At 33.4% G+C, this 22,180-nt stretch overlaps 1 pseudogene; it reads left to right on the forward strand.

The window, feature by feature from the left end:
- Nucleotides 1–5,674: 5,674 nt before the first annotated feature.
- On the forward strand, nucleotides 5,675–5,771 carry LOC138807757 (U6 spliceosomal RNA; annotated as a pseudogene).
- Nucleotides 5,772–22,180: the final 16,409 nt, after the last annotated feature.

The following is a 22,180-nucleotide window of genomic DNA, read 5'->3' on the forward strand; positions in this document are numbered from 1 at the left end:
ATGGTTTCCCTTATTTGCAATATCTAGTATAGGTATGAGTCAAGCGGAAAAGGTCAGATAATGTGATGTTAGGAAAATGAACCCTTAAATATGTATTTTAATGTTTTCGTTTCTTTCATGCATGTGTTTCTAACGCATTTATAAGATTATTTCTTTGTTGCTTTGTATGTCCCTCCCCCACAGTGTAACCCCCGATTTCACTATATTTGATGTCAGTATAACATGTGGAGGAGATGGGGACAAACAAGTCGTTTAAGGATTCAGGTGGACCTGTTGCAACCATGAGAAGTACAAAATGTCATGTCAAAACCAACTTTACAATGTCGGTCTTGGGGGGGGAGGGGGGTATAATTGAGTGGGGGGAGGGGGGATGCTGGGAAGGGAGGTGAAGAGTAAACAAAGGAGGAGGCTGCAATGCTTGGTAAGAAATGTATGCATTATCCTGCCCATGTAATTGTAGCCCCTCTGTACAGTATGTTCTCAAATAAAATAAAATAAAATTAAAAAAAAAAGAATGTAGAGAATGGGGGTTGGGGAAGGGGCGAGAAGGAGAAGGATTGGGATTGGGGGGGAGAGGGGAGGCGGGGAAGGGATGTGAAGGGTAAATCAAAGGAGAGGCTGCAATGCTTGGTAAGAAATGTACGCATTATCCTGCCCATGTAATTGTAACCCCTCTGTACAGTATGTTCACAAATAAAATAATATAAAATTTAAAAAAAATAAAAAAAGAATGTAGAGAATCAAAAAAAAACCAGTAGGTTATTTAATGCAGTAGATCGAATCTCAGGGATTGAAGAGAGCCTAGGTATTAAAAAGAACTTACAAGTATCCAAGACAAATCGAAGAAACATGATAGATCTATTCAACATTTGGAATAGACAATCAGAAGGCCTACTCTGAGGACAATTGGTGTAGAGGAACACCTAGAGACAGAAGTTAATTGTCTAGGAAATTTGTTTAACAGGATCCAAGCAGAGAACTTTCCAAACATACAAAAAGATAGGCCTATTCAGATACAAGATGCTTGTAGAACCCCAAATAGACCACACCAGAACAACACTTCCCACTGTCACATTATAATCCACTCAGGATCAATTAAGACCAAACATAAGTTCCTAAAACATGTCAAGGAGAAAAGATCAATCACCTATAAAGGAAAACCAATTAGAATCATCTCATATTTTTCAGCAGAGATAATTAAAGCAAGAAGAGCCTGGAAAGCTGTATGTCATGCCCTGAAGACCAACAATTTTCAACCAAGAATACTGTACCCAGCTAAACTCTCCTTCATAACCGAAGGTCAAATAAAAACTTTCCATAGCAAAGAAAAACTGAAAAATATATCTCTACCAAACCAGCCCTACAAAAAATACTTAAAGATGACCTACACATAGAAAACCAACAAGACCACAATAATGGCTAAGAAACCACACCCAAACTGAGAATCCAAAACCATAGGAAGAACCAAGTTTCCACAGCCCCCACAGAGGTGGATAGCCTGGCAGGAGCTACCAAACACCTCTCAGTCCTAGCTCTCAACATTAATGGACTTAAAGTTCCAATTTAGCGAAACAGTCTGTCTAGTTGCATTAAAAAGCAAGATAATTCTATCTCTTGCCTTTAGGAGTCACACCTTGTCCATAAAAACAAACACATTTTGGTAATGAAAGGCTAGAATAAAATCTACCAAGCAAACAGCTGCCATAAACAGGAAGGAGTTGCAATAATAATATCAGATAAAATATGCTTCAAATTAAAATTCGTGTAAAGAGTTAAAGAAGGTGGCTACATACGACTTATGGGTTCTCTACTTCAGGAGGATATTACAATCCTAAATATGGAATCGCCAAACAATGGAGCACCCAAATTTATCCAAGAAACACTATTTTCCCTCAGATCTCACATAGATCCAAAGACATTAATTGTTGAGAATTTTAACACACCGCTATCCCCACTATATAGATCAACTCGGCAAAAAATCAACAGAGAAACCACAGATCTAAACAACTGCATAGATCAACTAGATATAACAGACATCAGAATACAGGTTTTACTCGGCAGCACATGGAACATTTTCCAAAAGAAATCACATTTTAGGTCACAAAACAAACTTGTCCAAATTCAGAAACACTGAAGTTACACCTTACATTTTGTCAGACCACAAGGGAATAAAATTAGAACTCAACACCAAAAGCCATCAAAAAAGTCTTGTAACAAATGGAGGTTGAATAACACACTGTTGAATAAACAGGGGGGTCATGGAAGAGATTAGAAAGGAAATTCAAATGTCCATGATATTCAACAAAAATGAACACAGAAATTACCAGCTCCTCTGGGACACAGCAAAGGCAGTACTCAAAGGCAAGTTTATAGCTCTGAGTTCCTACACCAACAAATTAGAGATATCTGAAACCAACCATTTAATGAGACATCTGAACCACCTTGACAAAGAGCAGCAAGATAAACTCCAATTCAATAGATAGAAAGAAATAATTAACATTAAATCAGAGTTAAAAGAATTAGAATAAACAAAAAACAGAAAGAATCAACAAAACAAAGAGTTGGTTCTTTGAAAAAATTAACAAAATTGACAGACCCTTAGCAAATCTTATCAGAAAATGAAGGAACACACCCAAATAAAGTCAGAGATGAGAATGGAAACATCACCACGGAAACAACCAAGATTCTGAACATTTTAAGGGAATATTTTCAAACCTTTATGCTAATAAGTTTGAAACTTGGCAGAAATGGAACTTTTGCTAGCAATTATCAACATGCAAATACTAAAACAAGATGGGTTAAAACATCTTAAGGGGCCCATATCAAGCGTTGAAATAGACACAGCAATAAGAGACCTCCCAACTAAGAAAATCCCAGGACCAGATGGATTTTACAGCAGAATTGTACAAGACCTTCAAAACAGAGCTCACACCAATACTCCTCTAATTCTTCAATGAAATTGAAAGAGAAAGTTCACTACCAAACTCATTCCATGAAGCCATCATAACCTTCATCCCAATACCAAGCAGGGAATCATCAAAGAAAGAGAACTATAGACCCATTTCTTTGATGAACATTGATACAAAATTTTCAACAAAATTTTGGCCAATCGAATTCAACAGTTCATCCAAAAAATCATACACCACTATCATACAGGATTCATTTCAGGGATGCAAACCTGGTTCAATGTACACAAATCAATTAATATAATTTATCATATCAACAAGAGCAAGGATTAAAACCACATGGTTATCTCAACAGCTGCAGAAAAAGCATTGGACCCGATCCAAAACCCCTTTATGATAAGGGTTCTGGAAAAATTAGGTATCTATGGAACATTCCTCAATACAATAAAAGCTGTATATGGAAAACCTACAGCCAGCATTATAATTAATGGTGAAAAACTACAGCCATTTCCTCTTAACACAGGAATGAGACAAGGATGTCCACTCTCAACTTCTCTTCAATTTAGTATTAGAATACCTAGCTACAGAAATAAGACAATATGCCAACATAAAAGGGATGCAAATAGGGAAAGAAGAAATAAAATACTCCCTCTTTGCAGATTATATAATCTTGTACTTAAGGAATCCCACGGACTCCACTCCCAAATTACTCAAGCTAATTCAAAACGTGGGCAAAATAGAAGGGTATAAAATTAATCCTCAAAAATCAATGGCTTTTCTATATGCCAACAATTAGAAAAGCGTGGCTCAAATCAAGAAAGGTTTTCCATTTGTAATAGCCCCACAAAAATAAAATACCTAGGAATTAACTTAACCAAAGAATTAAAGGACTTCTATGATGAAAACTTTAAAAATCTGAAAAAGGAAATCAAAATAGAACTTAGAAAGTGGCAAAACCTCCCATGCTCCTCGATAGGAAGGATGAACATTGTGAAATGGCAATATTTCCCAAGACTATCTACAAGTTCAATGCCATACCTATCAATATTCCTACCGCCTTCTTCAAGGAAATAGAAGAGGCAATCCAAAAATTCATATGGAACAACAAAAGACCCCCAATTGCAAAAAGCGATCCTTAACAGAAAGAACGGTGTTGGAGGAATATCAATACCAAATTTCAAACTCTACTACAAAGCCATAGTAATTTAAACACTTTTGTACTGGCACAAGAAAAGACCTCAGGAACAATGGACTAGAATTGAAAACCCAGAAATGAACCTACAGACCCATAATCATCTAATATTCGATAAAGGTCTAAAAAGATAAAATTGAGGAAAGACAGGCTGATCAGAAAATGGTACTAGCAAAATTGGTTAATCACTTGTTGAAAATTAAGGCTAGATCCTTATATATCACGCTGTACCAGAATCAACTCCAAATGAATCAAAGACCTCGGAGTCAAAGCAAATACTCTTTAAACATTACCTAGAAAGCCTAGGTCTCCTTGACAAAGGCTGAAATTTTCTGAAAAGAAACCCAGAAGCAAAACAAATGAAAGAAAGTTTGGACAAATGGGATTGCATGCAATTGCAGAGTTTCTGCATGGCAAAGGACATAGCTAGCAAGATCACTAGAAAGCCCACGGAATCGGAGATGATCTTCACTAGCCATACAACCGACAAGGTTTTCATATCTAAAACAGACCTGGAAATCAAAAAAATAAATCCCCAACACAAATACTCAAAGAAAATACTGCCCAATAAATAAGTGGGCTAAAGACATAAAGAGAAACTTCTCTGAAGAGGAAAGGAGGATGACCAATAAACGCATGCAGAAATGCTCAACGTCCCTAGCCATAAAAGAAATGTAAATCAATCAACATTAATATATCACCTCACCCAAGTTAGAATGGCTATAATCAAGAACTCTAATAACAACAGATGCTGGAGGGGATGTGGAACCTTAATGCATGGTTAGTGGGAGTGTATTCTTGTTCAACCACTTTGGAAAGTAGTATGGAGGTTCCTCCAAAGACTCCACATAGAGCTTCCCTATGATCGAGCAATCCCACTTTTGGGCATTTACCCAAATGATCACAAACTAGACCATAAAAAAGCTACCAGCACAAATATATTTATTGCAGCTTTACCATAGCTAAGATATGGAGCCAACCCAGATGCCCCTCAGTAGATGAATGGATCAAGAAAATGTGGTATATATATACAATGGAATTCTATGTCTCTATCTGAAAGAATGATATTGCCCCATTTGTTAGGAAATGGAAAACTTGGAAAAAATTATATTAAGTGAAGTAAGCCAGGCCCAAAGTAACATAGGTCCCATGGGTTCCCTTATTAGCAATTACTAGTGTATGTCTGAGACACGCAGAAATTGTTAGATAAGTTGATGTTAGGTGAAATGAACCCGAAAATAAGAATTCAAATTTTTTCCTTTCCTGTAATTATTTCTAACATATTTATAAGATTATTTCTTTGTTACTTTGTATGTCCCTCCCGCATGGTATAACCCCTGTTTTCACTGTATTTGATGTTGGTATAATTTGTGGAGGGGAAGGGAAAAATTTTTTAAAATATGGATACAGGTGGACCTATCAATGTAAGTTTTTTCCATCATAAACACAATTTTACAGAAACAAGATGAATAGCAATTTAGGAAACAATAAGGTTTCCTTGTTACAAATAGGCAACCAAGGATATATGCCTGTCTTAAGATTGCATCATTAATTACTTAAATTTACAGGACACTACATGCTTCAGCAGCACATTTACCCAAATTACAATACAGAGATTAACATGGCTCTTGCACAAGGATGATATGAAAATTTGTGAAGAAATGAAAAACAGTTACTAAACAGTTGATTACAAATATACAAGTGTAATTATACATGTAATTCATAGGAATAAAAGTTAGTTTTACACCATTCAATCTTCACCTTTTTATAAAGGCCTTTACATTGCATAACCTTTATAAAAGTTTTGAAATTAAATAACATTTTCATTTTATCCTAAAGAAATAAAATTCTATAAGGACGTAGGAATTAAAGGAATCTTAAACCTTTTCTATATGGAATGCAATCTGAAAGGACACATTAATGAACCTATATATTATAAAACAATGTCGAATTCAAAGTATTATATCTAGGAGAGAATGAACTAGATGATGGATATTATACAAACAGAATACTAAATGTTTTAAAATATACTTTTTTCAGACAAGCACCAGAAATATCTTTAGTTTCTCTACTACTCATTTCAACAGATAAGTTAAAATTATTTCTTATTAAAAAATCACAAACGCTACAGAAATAATTATAGATGTATACAAAAAACTTGAATGTATATTGACATCAAAGTCAGGCAATTCACTTGGAAGAATACCATGGAATTCATGAATGTTTAAAGTAAGATATTGCTGTTGCTTTGAATTGTGAAAATATTTTGTATGGACACATAGGATGAACTGGCAATTTTGAAATTTAAGAAATTTACCCACACCATTAGGACTTAGGAGAACAATTTGTACAGCTTTCCACAACATCAAAGAGGTAGTGATACATACTTATTCTTTTGGCAATATCAAATGAAGTTTATTCCAAGTTTTGCTTCAGACCTGGTTTGATATAATGGTTCAACAGAAGGAGATCTAGCATAACTTTGCTATTTCTATTCCCAGCAGCAAACTGCAAGGGGGTCAAGAGGCCTTTAGTCTGGCCATCGGTATCTGCATCATGATGAAATAAAGAAGCCACTCTGTTATTATTCCATGTATAAGTACTGTGCAGGGGTGTCCAGCCATTCACAATTATTACATGAATATCTACCTTGAGCCCCCAACTAATGGACAATGTCTAAGTGTCCACTGAATGCTTCTCGATGAAGAGGGGTGTACTCATCGTCATCACTAGTATTCACATGAGTGGCCTTTTTGGAAAGTAGTCTCTGCACTGTAGTAAGGCGATTATTTTCAGCAGTCCAAAGAAGAAATTTGCTTGGATCCTATTCCATTTTTCTCTTGCAATTGATACCATTTCTCACTTTTTCATCTTCTTAATCATCTTCATCAGAATTGTCTAGCCAGAGACTTTGAGTGCCAGTGAGTATGAGGTGTCCATGTATTTCCCCAATAGTTCACATTCGATGAACTGGTCAGAAATATCCGGTGAATTTTTGGCATCTGTTTTTTTCACTATTATTTATTTTCTCTTTATTCATTTTTACTATTCTAAATTATTCTAACTGGAGAGTAGGGAATTGATAGAGAGCACAGGAAAGATTTTCCTCCGTATTCAAAGGTACAGACTGAAAATGAGGACCAGTGGTGTCTTCATGTGCAGCTTATTTTAGGAATGAGAAAATAGGAAATAATGCCTTCCATGTAAATTATTTGGGAAATGGCCGAGCAGAAAGTTAAATGATGCAACCAAAAATATAAAAGCAAAATAAATTAGGATAATTATGAAGCAATCATATTACCTATGAGAACCATGAAAGGGGAGAGAGGAAGAGACAGATGTGCAATGATATAGCTAGCCAAGAAATTCATCCCTCTGATCAATTTATAGAGCAAACAATTTCATTTTTTAAAAGAGATGGAAATAGAATTTAAGATCAGATGTCTCCATTGTTTTTAATTATATTCTTATTATCTTAAATACTTGGACAATGGAATTTCCATTCAACAAATCAGTTTTTTTAAGTAAAATGGATCTTTATATAACTTTTCCACATCCTTTCAAACCTCACCCCACTTTAATTTTTTCTAGTTTCATACTATCTGCATTGAATAATATACTTTCACTCTCTTCTTCCATAACTCTCTTTATTCCTTCCTTTTGACTTCCCCTCACACCTTCCAAGTGATAGTTTACTGACATATATTTTGTTGGATTAAAAGTTCAATTTTATAAGAAAATACACTTTTGAAATACTCCTCTGCAAATATCATGCTTTGGTTAATATTTTTGTGTAAACTTGTATAAAGTTCTAGCTTCCAAATATGAGACATATGGGTTCTTTGTTTGTCTGGCTCTGACTTAGCTCATTAATATATTTTTAGATCTATCCATTTTGTTTCAAATAATGTAACAGTCTTCAAAATGGATAGGTGCAATCCAATTGTGTATATGTGCCACACTTTCTCCAACCATCACTCCTCCAAAGGGCATCTGGGCTGTTTCCGTAACTTTGCTACGATGAATAGTGGAGCAATGAACATGGTTGTGACAATGATTTTACTGTAACCTTTTGGAAGAATTCATCACTACCATTATGGGAACAATCCTCTAGCCAGTTTTCCAGAATAAGCACATCCTTCCCTTCATCCTCATCCCAATGTATTGCAAGTCTTCAAAAACACACTTCCCCCTACAGGTCTCAATAAACTAAAACCACACTGTGCCCATATTCTTTCAATACATTATATCATAAATGTACATATAATTTAGTGAGAACCTTCTATGTATTTTCCTAATGTGAGAATGAGGGACATGACAGAGTAAAAGTAAGAAGTATGCAATTTAATTAGCTATTATCACATTTAAAATCATTTTCAGCTCTAATTCATAGCCTCACATAATATTATTATAATCTTTATTTGGTTACTTCATCTAACCCATAATTTGTAACAGGTGAGTTAAAAACAAAGGCTAAAAGTGTGGTTTGATTTTGACACTTATGTGTGAGGTTGCACAATATGGGCAAATAGATGGATTGGAATTAATAGCTCTTATCCATTTTGTTAACGTAGAGATGGTTTTCCCAAAGTGATTTTCGCAATTCGTATTCCATTCACCAACAAGACATGTGATAATTTCCTTTGTTTTGCTCCTTATTAATTTTAGTTTACATTTTATTTTATAATGGATGATTTCATAAATCTACTGTAGATACAAAAATATGTTAAAGTATTTCTATCTGTATGCATTGATATATACAAACACACATATATTACACAGGTTATAATGATAATGAATAATTTCAAGAACTGTACAATTTACTAAATTATGAAAAATATCGGCGGCTATTGCCTGGCATCCTGGTTGCTCGGGAGGCTGAGATCTGATTATCATGGTTTGAAGCCATCCTGGGCAGGAATGTCCAGGAGCCTCTTATCACCAAACAACCAAAAGAAAATCAGAATTGGAACTGTGGCTCAAAGTAGTAAAATTGTAGCTTTGCGAGAAAAATCTCAGGGACATCATCCAGGTTCTTAGTTCAAGAAGTACAATCTACCCAAATAAAATCTATTCAATTTACACCTGTGTAAGTAAAGTAATTCCATCACCCAAATGCACAACCATGCTCATTTGCAAGGTAACTCTATTTTGTCTGAAGTACCACAAAACATTTTCACTTAAGTTGAAAGCATTGTACCATGGGTATATTCTATCTCTCTCATGCATTTTTCCACTCAAATACTCAAATGTTACAATTATTCCACTTATTTAAAATCATAGCTTTTTACTTTAATACCCATAATATTAGAGTTTGAATTGAGTGTCTTGTGCCCCCTAAATGGGTGTTCTTACCACTTTGTCATGTCTCCAGCCCTAAATTATCCTGATTATTTTTCAGATACTGATCTTGGGCTCAGTCCACGTTATGTTATTCTTCCTGGAATTTAGAATAACAGGTACATGTCATTGTGTAAAGATCTTTCTGTCCAGTCTGGGCTTTAACCTCTATCCTCACAAGAGTAGACTCAAATGTAGTCAGAATTTTCATAAGTTTGTCATAGCTGATGTTTTTTTATTTTGTCAGGTCATTTTCTGCAGGTTTTTGAGTACTGAATTAATTTGTTTTCTTGGGTTTTTTGTTTCATTTGAATGTATGTGTTGAGTTGTTCCTCACTTTTCTGGTTTCTTTCAATCAAGTTCTTACCTAATGTGCTGAGAAACCAATCCTTATTTTTCACGATAGTCAATCTGAACATGATTTATTCCAAAGCAATTTGAGTAATATTTAAACACCTTCATCTCTATGAATGGTATATAAATGATAAGTGCTGCGAAGGGTCTTTTCATTTTCACAGCAATATTTGTCATACACAGACAGATCATGAAATATATGAAGATAATAAAACTACAGATGCTAGCAAGAAGAAGGAAAACCTATTATTAATTGTTTGAAAGAGGCTTCCCTTCTAGTGAAAGAAATACGTTGCTTGATGTAGGATTTCTCAAATTATATTGCTAGGATGAAGCTAAACAATCATCTAATTCTACAGAATTGAGGGCGAAGAATTAAACTACTGAATAGTTTACATTTGGGTCAAATAAATCATGTTTCCAAAAAGAGAGTTGACTTTAGAGAAACATGAGGAGTTGTAGGTAAATAGGTGCTTAGCTGATTTTGTTAATTTTTAAACTAATACAGGGAAATAGAGTACTGCAAGGTAAAAAAAGAACTTCGCATTGCAATACTTATGTTTGTGTGTGTGTGTGTTTGTGTACACATGCACATGTATACACGCACGCGCATGTGCAAGTGCTCATTCATTCATCATCTCTATGCTTCTGTGACCTAGGATATTGATTTACCACTTGAGCCATTGTTCCACTTCTGTATTTTTTGGAGATAATCGCATTTATTTTCATGATTGGACTGACTTTGAATAGTGGTCTTCATATCTCAGCCTCCAGAGTAGCTAGCTAAGCTTATTCAGCCTCCAAGTAGCTAGTTTAAATTGGTCCTGTCCTCTGTGCTTCACTGCTCTTTTATTCTTGTCCTGAGTTGTTCACATGCGTAAGTCATAGATATGTCTAGTTGCTTTAAGAAATACTCTTACTGCTTGGTACCAGGGGCTCCCATCTGAGCTCTTAACTACTGAGGAGGCTTGAGAACAGAAAGTTTAGTGGACTTCCTTCTCAATCTATAGCTGGGTGCATTGGATCATTTCCACCATCCTGCACTATCCACAGGTTAAGATTGGAAGGACTACAGAATCCAAGCCAGTCAAGGTAGGAAGCTAGACAAGTTGGTGTGCAATTCGTATGCCATTGATAATGGGAAGGCTAAAAAGACAGATCAGGTGCATGTTCTTATGGAAAGGGAACCTCTATCCTAAAATTAACCACTGATATGACACCAGTCTAACAAAAACAATACCCCAATTTGAACACAATTTCCCACAACCAAAATAAGTATATACATTAACATCCAAAACAGTACAATCTGCTCTTTTTTCTAATATCAGCTTCTTCTGATTATCATATGATGTGACAGAATAGTTTTTCATTAAACTTATTATATATTTTAAAAGACCTAGAAAATTCTTTCTCACTTATTAAGTGCAAACGAATGGCAAATTGCCTCATTTCTTACAAATTTGACTACCACTATAAATTCATTTTATGATTATTATTAATAGTAATATATTCTGATTTATTACTTTACTTTGTAACAGTTTTTAAACTTTTGGCTTCTCTGCTGAAGTTGAAGTATTTAGATAGCATCATCAAATTATATTACTTGGGTACTTAGGGTAGTTTTCTAAAAAGTTTTTAACCAATGGCTTCTAGTAATTACGTTTTGTTTTAGGGGGGTTCCTGTCATGGAACCTGAACTCTGGGCCTGGGCGCTGTTCCTCAAGGCTAGTTCAAGGCTAGCACTTGACCACTTGAGCCACAGCACCACTTCCAGCTCTTTTTTCTGTTTATGTTTGCTGAGGAATCGAACCCAGGGCCTCAAGCATGCAAGGCAAGCGCTCCATCACTGAGCCACCTTCCATGCTCTCTACGAATTCTTAATTGGTATGTTATTTAGTATATTTTTAATTTCAATTTAATTTTATTGTAAAGGTAATGTACAGAAGGGATACAGTTACATAAGTAAGGTAATGAGTACATTTATTATGGAAGAAACATTGTTATCTCTTCCACTGATTTTTTTGCACACTCAAAAAAAAAACCTACTGACGTTTTTCCTGTCGCTATTGACCAATGGGTACTGTTCTTTCTTTGTTCATGCATTTTTATTATAAAATTGATATACAGAGGGTTTACAGGTACTTAAGTCAACTATAGAGTACACTTCATTTTATTTTGTAAATTTCAAATTTTGAACTTAATTATTTTCTATTGTTTCTTTAGGGTAATTCTTTTTTCAGAGTTGTAGGATTAGTTAATTTAGTTTTGCATAATTTTAACACATGTAAATTATTCAGACATATAGTTTGCTTTCAAAATAGTTAACATGTGAATATTTAAAAATTATTTTCTTAAATTTTCTATGGTTGGTGAATTTAAATAAATTTATTTTCTTTAGTTCTAAACATATTTGCCCATTTAACAAATAGTGTATTTTCAAGAAGCACATACTTTATTTTAAAAGGCTTTATTACCTGGTCATTATTTGGAAATATTTTACTTGAATTAAAAAAAATGTTTGAGCTGGGCATAGTGATTTGTGCTTTCCATTTTTCTAACTACAATGGTAAGTATAAATAGGGTTTGTAATTCAGGAGAGACTGAGAAACTATGAGACCTTATCATAAAATTTCCAGAGTGAAATGATTAGAGATATAGTCATCCCTAGCAAGATATAGAGCACCTGGTTATCATATTCTAAATCTTGAGTTAAAACACCAGTAACATCAATCTTTTGTCTAAATAAAATGACACATATTTCAAAATGTTTATTATTTAAAACTTGTTTGCAAATTTCTCATGTCTTTTATTTCTGAATTTTCAATGTACTTAACCTATAAGAATCCAAGTATCTTGTGACTATTTTATTTCTACTAAACTTTTAAATAGTATGAGCAATATTGTGATTTCATATATTAAAATACTTTTACTATTTGTGATAATTTCCTCTGTTTAATATGATAATAACAAATGTGTGTATGTGGGATGTGTGTGTGTTTATTTGGTTTTTGTGTATGTGTGCTTTGTGTGTACTTTCTAATGCTTGGGAGATCACACAATTGCTTCACATATGTTAGGCCAATGTTTTGCCACTGAGCTATTCTATCTAGTTATAATACAAATTGTATTTTAAATTATGACTTTTAAATTTTCATTCATAGTATGTTTTTTCAAAATTACATGATAAAATGTGATCCGTCTTCTATCCACATTAGCACTTGTTATTGTTATTCTTTCTCTGATTTTTTTAGAAATTAATTATATTCCTATTACAACTTCTTTACATTGTAACAGATCTATATGATGCTTTATTTTCTATTTTTTTCCCATGTTATCTGACTTTCAGTCCAAACTATCAGGTGGATTAAAAAGAAACTAGATTCAGGACACTTTATTTTTCTCCTCTTTTCTGAAGTCTTTCTGTTTTTTGAAACAATACCAATGACATACAGCTCCTATGTGGCCCACCATTCTTCCTTCTCACACTCTCTTCTGCAGTACATCTCAAGTCGTCATCATTCAGCTTTATTATGCTGTACTGTTATCTAAATCTTAACTCATTTCTAAACTAATTTTAGTTGCATTGAGCAGTATTTAAAGACATTTTCTATATATAATATCATGGGTTTGTATTTTCACAAGTTGTAAAATATGAGTGACTATCATATATTTAGATAGCTCTGTAGAATATTGGTCCACCTGCTCAATAATCTCGTATGTAAATTCAAGGAATACAAGTCAGTCAGAGCAATCTTGTAAAATGGTGTAGCTTGAGCCTTCATACTAGCTTTGAACAGTATTACAATTTTTAGTAGTGAAGACAACATAGTTCTACTTTAAGAACAGACACATAGAAGAAGGTAACAGATTTGTCAAAAATAATTTCTTAGTTTTATGGTCCACAGATTTTTAAAAGGATGCTATGATTTTATGAAATAAAAACAGAATCTTAACTGGTTTTATTGGCACTATTGCCTCTCTAGACTTCAAGAATGATCTTAGACTACTACCTCAATACTTTGTTTGTTTGTTTGTATGTCGGTCATGGGGTTTGAACTCTGGGCTTGGGCACTGTCCATGTGCTCTTCAGCTCAAGGAGAGCACTCTACCGCTTGAGCAACAACAAAACTTCCTGTTTTCTCGTGGTTTGTTGGAGATAAGAGTCTCATGGACTTTCGTGTCCGGGCTGGCTTTAAACCACGATCCTCAGATCTCAGCCTCCTCAGTAGCTAGTATTACAGGCGTGAGCCACCCGCACCTGGCCTACCTCAAACCTTATAAAGAATGATTATCAAACTAAATGTGAGATTTAAAAACCAATAAAACATAAATGTAAAATTCATGATATTGATCAGTAAAGGTTTCTAATCCTTTGATATGGAAAACATTAATGGCTAAAGAAAAGCAAGAACTGGATTATATCAAGTGATAACCTTTCATAATTCAAGGGACACTATAACAGAAATGAAAGCATATCCAACAGATAGAGTGCATATATTTGTTCATGCTACAATGTTAATGCTACAATGATTCTTAAACTTAAGTATTTTTATGTCTTCTAATTGTATATAAATTTTTTTCCTGAATAGAATATTTCTTTAAATAACATATGTAAATTAATAGTCAATAGGAGGAGCATATGAAATAAGATTCTCTTTAGTGTCTAAGAAATAATAAAAAGAAAACTCACTAGTATGACCATTATATAAAAAAGGACGCAAAATATCGTAATGTATTTGTGGATAAATTGATATACTTCTCATAGTGATCGATTTGTATAATACTGCAATCATTTTAGCAAACAAGTTTTTAAGTCTTCAAAAGATGAAAGAGAATTGTATAGGATCCAGACATTACACTTCTATGAATGTATTAAACAGAAGTAAAAAACTTCTTTGGACACAGAATGTAGTTAATTGACAGTGAACTTGAATAGTATGTGTGAGACCCTGGAAATTATCCCCAAAAACAAATTTTGAAAAGACACACTATAGAGGATGTATGCTGGGCAATTCCTGTAACTGAATTTTATATCTATTTTAATGTCTGTTCTAAAATTTACAGCATTTCTATTTGAAGAAATGCAAGTTTGTGAAAATTAGGCTTTGGAAACCTACGCAAGTACAATTCACTTCCAAAGGACTAATATGTATACAATAAAAGGAAATAATATATTGTAAGTGAATTGCATATCAGGAAAAAACTATTGTTAGAACTTCTTCACACAAAATGCAGAACAGCTAAAAAGATGTTTTTGGTGTTGGCTAAAAACTCTTTGTAAACTGCTGCATTTAAAACAAAGATGTGATTTCTGTTTATTTTCAGGGTAATTTTTCCGTTTGAGGTTATACAGAGATAACTCAATCCAAAAGTATATGTGATAACTGGGATACCTAGGAATTATGCATCACTTCTGAGAAATTTATTTTATTTTTTAGTTTTTTTATTGTGAAAATACTCTACAGAGGGGTTACAATTACATGGGCAAGATAATGAGTACATTTCTTATCAAGCATTGTAGCCTCCTCCTTTGTTTCCCCTTCCCATCCCTTCCCATCCTCCCCCGCCGCCCCACCCAATCCTCCCCGTTACCCCCACCCCACAAAAGTTGTAAAGTTCATTTTTTTACATAACGACTGGTACATCTCATTGTTGCAATAGGTCCACATGTATCCCTATTTTTCCCATGGCTTCCCTCATTTGCAATATGTAGTATATATTTGAGCCAAGCAGAAAAGGTCAGATAATGTGATGGTAGGGAAATGAACCCTAAGTTATGTATTCAAATGTTTTTTTTTTGCTTTCATGCGATTGTTTCTAACACATTTATATGATTATTTCTTTGTTGCTTTGTATGTCCCTCCCTCACACTATAACCCCTGCTTTCACTGTATTTGATGTCTGTATAATTTATGGAGGGGGAGGGGAAAAACTTCTAAGTAATTGAGAAACTTTTCTGGAAGAAACTTTTAGCAAATGACAGTAGACACAAATCTATGCATTTGCATTTTATGAAAGTCATATGTTACTTGTTTAATCCAATTGCTTATCTCTACCTTAATAGGAAAAACCTGTTCTCAAGATAAGAGCCAAAAGCAGTGAAAAGAACAAAATACACAATAATCTTGATATATTTTTGACAGTAACAAATGAAATAAAACAATCCCACTTAAGGAACTCCAATATTAGTGTATGTGAAGATGTTCCTGAATGCCAATATCCATTAAATTTTTGGAATTTTAATTTCTACTAACATATGAAAATTAGAACAAGAAAACAAATATAGACTTAGAGTGAAGCAGCATTGAAATCATTTTCTTAATTGTTTTGAAATTACAAAAGAATTGATACTCCTTTGCTTTGGAAATCATTTAAAAATATTTATCACTTATGATAATTCAAGTAGCAAGCAACAATAATTTTATATAATCATTATAAATATAATTTTATTACTATTGTAAAATAGAATAAAAAAACCAGTCCCAATATATGACCTACCTATCATTATTCTTAAATTCTAATCATTACCTAAATACCTTAAACAATCTAAATAGTTATGTCTTTAACAGAGACGTAAATATTCTATACTTTTTAACTTAACATTTTCCAGGGGTGTGTATTCATGTTTCTAAGAAATGTTCACAGTAGTTAAAAGATGCTTTTGTGAAATTAATGTGATACAATTAGTTGTGGGTGTTGTTTGCAAGGCCTGGGCATTGTCCCAAAGCCTTTTTATGCTAAAAGACAGCACTCTACAACTTGAGGAAAAGAGCTAATTCCTGTTTTTACTGGTTAATTGGAGATAAGAATCTAACAAGTACTTTTCTGTCTGGGCTAGTTTCGAAAACAATTCTAATATCTCAGCACCCACAATACCTTGTATTATAAGGGTGAGTTACCGGCACTTGGTTTCATGAAGTTTTTTTTTTTTAATTTTAATTATGTTTTATGATGTTTGTTTCACTATGATGTATATCATTCTGCAAATAAATTTAGATATATGTATATATTTCTGATGACAATCTCTAAATATGTACTATTCTACACATAACATTTACATATATATGTATATATATATATATATATATGACAGACTCCCTCTAAAACTTTTATGTTACTATTTTTGACATTTTTCATTTCAAAGGTACAGTCAATTTTTCTAAAAGATTCCTAGAATGAAATAACTAAGATTTCAATATAAAGTAGAGTTTATTACTTTCAAGGGAATTTTAGATATACACATGATATTGTAGTAACATTTACAGTATATTACTTGAAAAGGTTCTACCCAAACTCTTAAATATTTGTTTGTAGTTCAGGAGAGAGAGGAAGTTAACTCATACTGATTAGGAATTTGCAATGCTTCAAAAAATCTATTCCATAATTTGTTATAGGCACATAGTCAAGCTACCTGATATGGTTTAGGGGTTTTTTGTTTATTTGTTCAAAATTTCAATATGGATGCATGCGCAGTGGTAACATTAAAATTATTAATCTAAAGACAAATAATAGTAAAATCATAGACACATATCCGACGTTCAATAATTAGCACTTATGATGCTAATAATAATTTGGGTGGAGAGAATGATGACCACAGTGTATCCTGATAATGACGATGTTGTGATTGAAAAGGAAAAAAAAAAACTTTAGATAACTTTGAAGCTAAATTTCCCACGTTGAATGCATAGTTATTAACAGCGTTGGATTACATAAAATAACAATAACAAGAGGAAGGCTGGGAAGGTGGCTCAGTGGCAGAGTGCTGGCCTTGCCTACATGAGGCTCTGGGTTTGATTCCTCAGCACCACATAAGCAGAAAAAGCTCAAGTGGTAGAGCGTTTGCCTTGAGCTGAAGGGCTGGGGGACAGTGCCAGGCCCAGATTCCAGGCCCCATGACGAACCAAAAACAAAACAAAACAAAACAAAACCAGAATAAAAAGAGGAGAGTTTCAATATCAAGAAATCAATCAAATAAACAGGTAGAGACAGTAAAAACCCTAATGTTATTCCAGCAGTCTTTCTAAGGTATACTCACTGTTCTTGGTGGTATTATTTGCTTATAAATAAAATCATTTATTTCCATATTTTGATTGGCTGTGATCTAGATTTCAACTCAGTGTGATTAGTTCAAATAACATTCTCAGATAGATACTTTTCCAATGATATATTAAGAGTATGTTCTTCATTACAGCTGTAAATACATGACAAATTTTACATAATAATTCTTACATATCTGCAGTTACCATAAAAGGACACAAGCTGCAGGAGTTAAAATTTATTTTTATTTCTGCATGAAACTATTTCTGACTTTATACCAACAAACTGAATTTGACACTTTCCTTATTTGTAAGCTAAGGCAGGAAATGTAATGACTGTTTACTTTCTTTTGCCTTGCTCTAGAGGTCAACAAATATATTCTTCAATATTTCTGGTAGATTATATCCATTTACAGATGAGAAATGTAAGACCAATAGTCAATGCTGTGAGTAAATAATGGTAGTAGAATTTTTGTCTGAGTTCTTCACTCTGTGTGCTTACAAGGAGAGTCATTTGGTGATGGAGAGGACCAATATTAAAAAGACTGTGGGGGAAAATGCATACTTTGTAAACAATTGTTTTAGGACTGAGTGACTGGTGATGAGTATTTGCAATAGGCTGGTGTCAGGGGCATAAAAAGGAGTACATAGAAATTACATTAGTGACAGAAACTGAGAAAATCTTGATCATTCATCTTATCTAATGGATCGAGGTAGCGTAAGAGTAAATCTAAAACTTTTCCACATCTCTGTCTCCTAACTGTGTTAGTTAAATTCTTGGTGATAAGGACTACAGGTGGAAAAGATGGATTTAGAGGAAAAAAAACTCACTGATAGTTCTAAGGTTAATGTTAAAGAGATGCAAAGATAGGTCTGTTTGGACATCATCAAACTATTCACGACCATGAATATGAAAAATAATAATAAAATCATGGACATTATTAAAGTGAAGAGGAAAAGGAAAGTTCTGATGAATGTGTGAACAATGTGAGTACCAGTGTGGACAAGATTGGAGGAAAGCGATAAATAAGGACACAAAAAAGTAACAAACACAGATTTACAGAAGAAAGGGAAGGAATGAATTTTCAGGAAGATATTGAAGGAAATCTACTATTTGGATTTGAAAAGTAAATGGACATAGACAAGTTCAATAAGAACAGTGTTTTGGTGAAAGTCATATTGATAAAATGTTGAGATATGAATGTGAATACATAAAATTCTGGATCCATTAATTTAACAGATCCTATTGATTCTAAATGTTGGGAACAAATGCTTAAATCCTGACCTTAGAAATGTTACACAGATATAAATATCATGAACTTTTCTTAGTGATATTCTGTGAATATTTTTGAAAACTTTATTTAGCCAGGAGATTATAGATTGAACTACAGCACAAACAAGCCTAATTTGTCCTACAGTTCCAATTAGTGACCCATCTATCCATATCAGTTTGGGATTTTATTGAAAAATATTTAGATATGTTTGGATATCTTATCAGCCTACTCATTATAAATGTAGGACAAGTAAAACCAAGTATTAGGTTAAACATACAGCTTTACTGATGTGACTGAAGACTCCTGGAATTGATTCCTCTTTAGAACAGAAAATGCCTCAGTAGCCATTGACACATCATAACTTCCATATACACTATTGAAATCTAATTCTTGTTAGGTATATCTCCATGCTGTGTGAACAAACCTGACACAAATTCTTTTATGTAGGAAAATGTTCTTATAAACTTCAAGCTTTTAATGAATGGAAAAGTTCAGACATTACTCTCACCACTAGGATTAAATGACTAAAAAGATAAGATATTTTGATTTAATGTCTTTCTTTCACTTTCTCATACACATTGTCAAGGATTGAAGGATTCTGATTTAACAATAATACAATCTTGACTTGTATTAACACAACATCTAGGATCTAATGTTAATTCGGATACTTACTAATTAGCTCCAAATTTTGTGGATATTTATATTTCTCCTGGGTAAACTGATGAACTCCAGGAAAATGTCCCTAAGGAGCCTTTCAATTCTAATATCACTGTCTCAAAATGCTTTAAATTCTACATCCTTTAATGTGGGCATAGGGTTATATTGTGGAACTTTTCTTCTCAGAGAGTTAGTATTACCCTATTGCTTAACATGGACAAAGAACCTTCATACACAGACTGGGCCTGTACAAATAAGAAGTGGTAGTTGAACAATGTTCTGAGCAGTTTGTATAGAAGAAATGGAAATAGAGCAACTATGAACTCAAAAGGCATATGCAAAGAAGACAAAGGCACAAAGTAGAATGTGCCAAGGAAAGCTGAATTATAATTTCAAATAATGTGCTCAGGTGTGAGTGTGTGTTCAAAGTACAGATTCAGACAATGTTAGTTGGATATCTTGGGTGGAAAACTGCTTTAAACTATTCTGGGCTAATTGTACAAGTAGAAGCCCCTAACTCTGAATCTAATCAGCCACAACATCATCAACTTAGGGACAGTTTTCCAAGTACAAAGTGAGAAAAAAAGGGCTGATCACAATTAGTGTTCAAGTTGAAGCAATTTCAATCTCATAACTTTTCTTATAAATGTTCATTTATTTTGGATCATTAACTAGGGAAAAGCCAAGTAAATATTTTGCATGTACCTAAATTAAGTGGGACGTATTATATTGGTTTCTCTTTAACTTGGAAGTTATAGATTATGTTTTTTTATTCTCTAACTTGGGACAATGATCTGCTGTCAGTTATTTTCTTCTCTTACCCTTCTTTTGCCCTTCCACTTACATAATTATTATTTAAAGAGACAGAATTGAGCTTGCATTTCTAAATTCTTCAAAATTATCTGAACTACTTCATACTTCTGGCAGCCTCCTATATCTTTCTCAAGGGAAATATTTTGTCACTACCACTTTAGTCCTACATGATATTGGATATCTTCCTGCTTAATTCAGTGAATGATATACATTAGACTCATCCTATATCTCAAAACTTGTACCACCATAAAATATTATCTTACTTAGAAAGCATGATATTATATCTGGTGAGGTGGAATCTGTCATTTTTGAATGGCCTTAAGTGATATTTACATGCAATCATGTTTTAAACCAATATGCCACTCAGTAGATGAACGAATTGACAAAATGTGGTTTATATATATACGGAGTAATCCTATGCTTCCTATTCATAAGGAAATGGAAAGACTTGGAAAAATCCTACAAAGAAAAATAAGTAAGACACAAAGAAACAGATTCCATGGTTTCCCTCATTTGTAATAGGAAAAAGTTATTAATAATAAAAATTAATAATAAACAGGAAATAGTCCTAGCAGATGAGTAGAATGGCTCAATAGCTAGGTATAAATGACCATATAAAATGATGCTGAGCAAAATAATCTCCTAGATATGGAAAGAGAGGTTTTTCTTTGTGGATGTTGTTTTTAATATACTATGTGATTTCTTTTTTCTTTTGTGTTTTCCCCTATGGTTTGGCCACTTTTGTATTTGATTTCAGTATTCTGTGTATTGTATATACATTTATGTTCATTTGGCAAGGGAAGCAGAACAATAAAATGGCGAGACAAAGGACAAAAGGTAAACCAATGCAATAGCCATACTCACAGGACAACATGTTGGAAATTTACAGTATAACTTGTGAGGGGTATGGGGTAAAGAAAAGTGTGAGAAAAATGAGGGAGGGGGTAAAAATTTTGACATGTTATGTATTCAATACCTTACAATTACTGCAAACTTTTCTATATATGACCTTAATAAAATTAAGTTAAAAATGAGCTGCATAAAATATAATTTCACTGTATTGGTAAGTAAATATTATTCTATGTGTATTACCTTTTTAAAAAATGAACATTTGGCTGCTAACTTGAATTTACTCTTTCTTTATCAGAGGGACATCAACTGGAATGTTATCAAACTATACAATATTTTCAGAATATACTTGCCATTACTTTGAAAAAATATTATTTTAGTATTGTCTCATACTAAAACAGAAAACAGTTCAATTCTATGGAAACTCCTAACTGAAAACTGAAAACTGACTGATTGTTAAGAGGACAGATATATCTGCTCCTCAACATTCCTAAGACTACTAACTACTCATTTTCAAATTCTGAACATGCCATACCAGAGACATTCAAAATAGTACCTGTTTGCATTATATTTAATTCTGCAATAGATGCAATTTTCATTGAGGCATTACATATTTAAAAGCCAACAGAAAAAATAGACACGTTCTTGTAGAGGATAAAACTATGAAGTATCTATAATAATTAATTCCTTTTTTTTTTTGGTCAGTCATGGGGCTTGAACTCTGGGCATGGGCACTGTCCCTGTGCTCTGCAGCTCAAG

This window comes from Dipodomys merriami, unplaced genomic scaffold (assembly GCF_024711535.1).
Source record: "Dipodomys merriami isolate MVZ:Mamm:240054 unplaced genomic scaffold, mDipMer1.0.p SCAF_43, whole genome shotgun sequence".
In the NCBI taxonomy this organism is placed as follows: Eukaryota; Metazoa; Chordata; class Mammalia; order Rodentia; family Heteromyidae; genus Dipodomys; species Dipodomys merriami.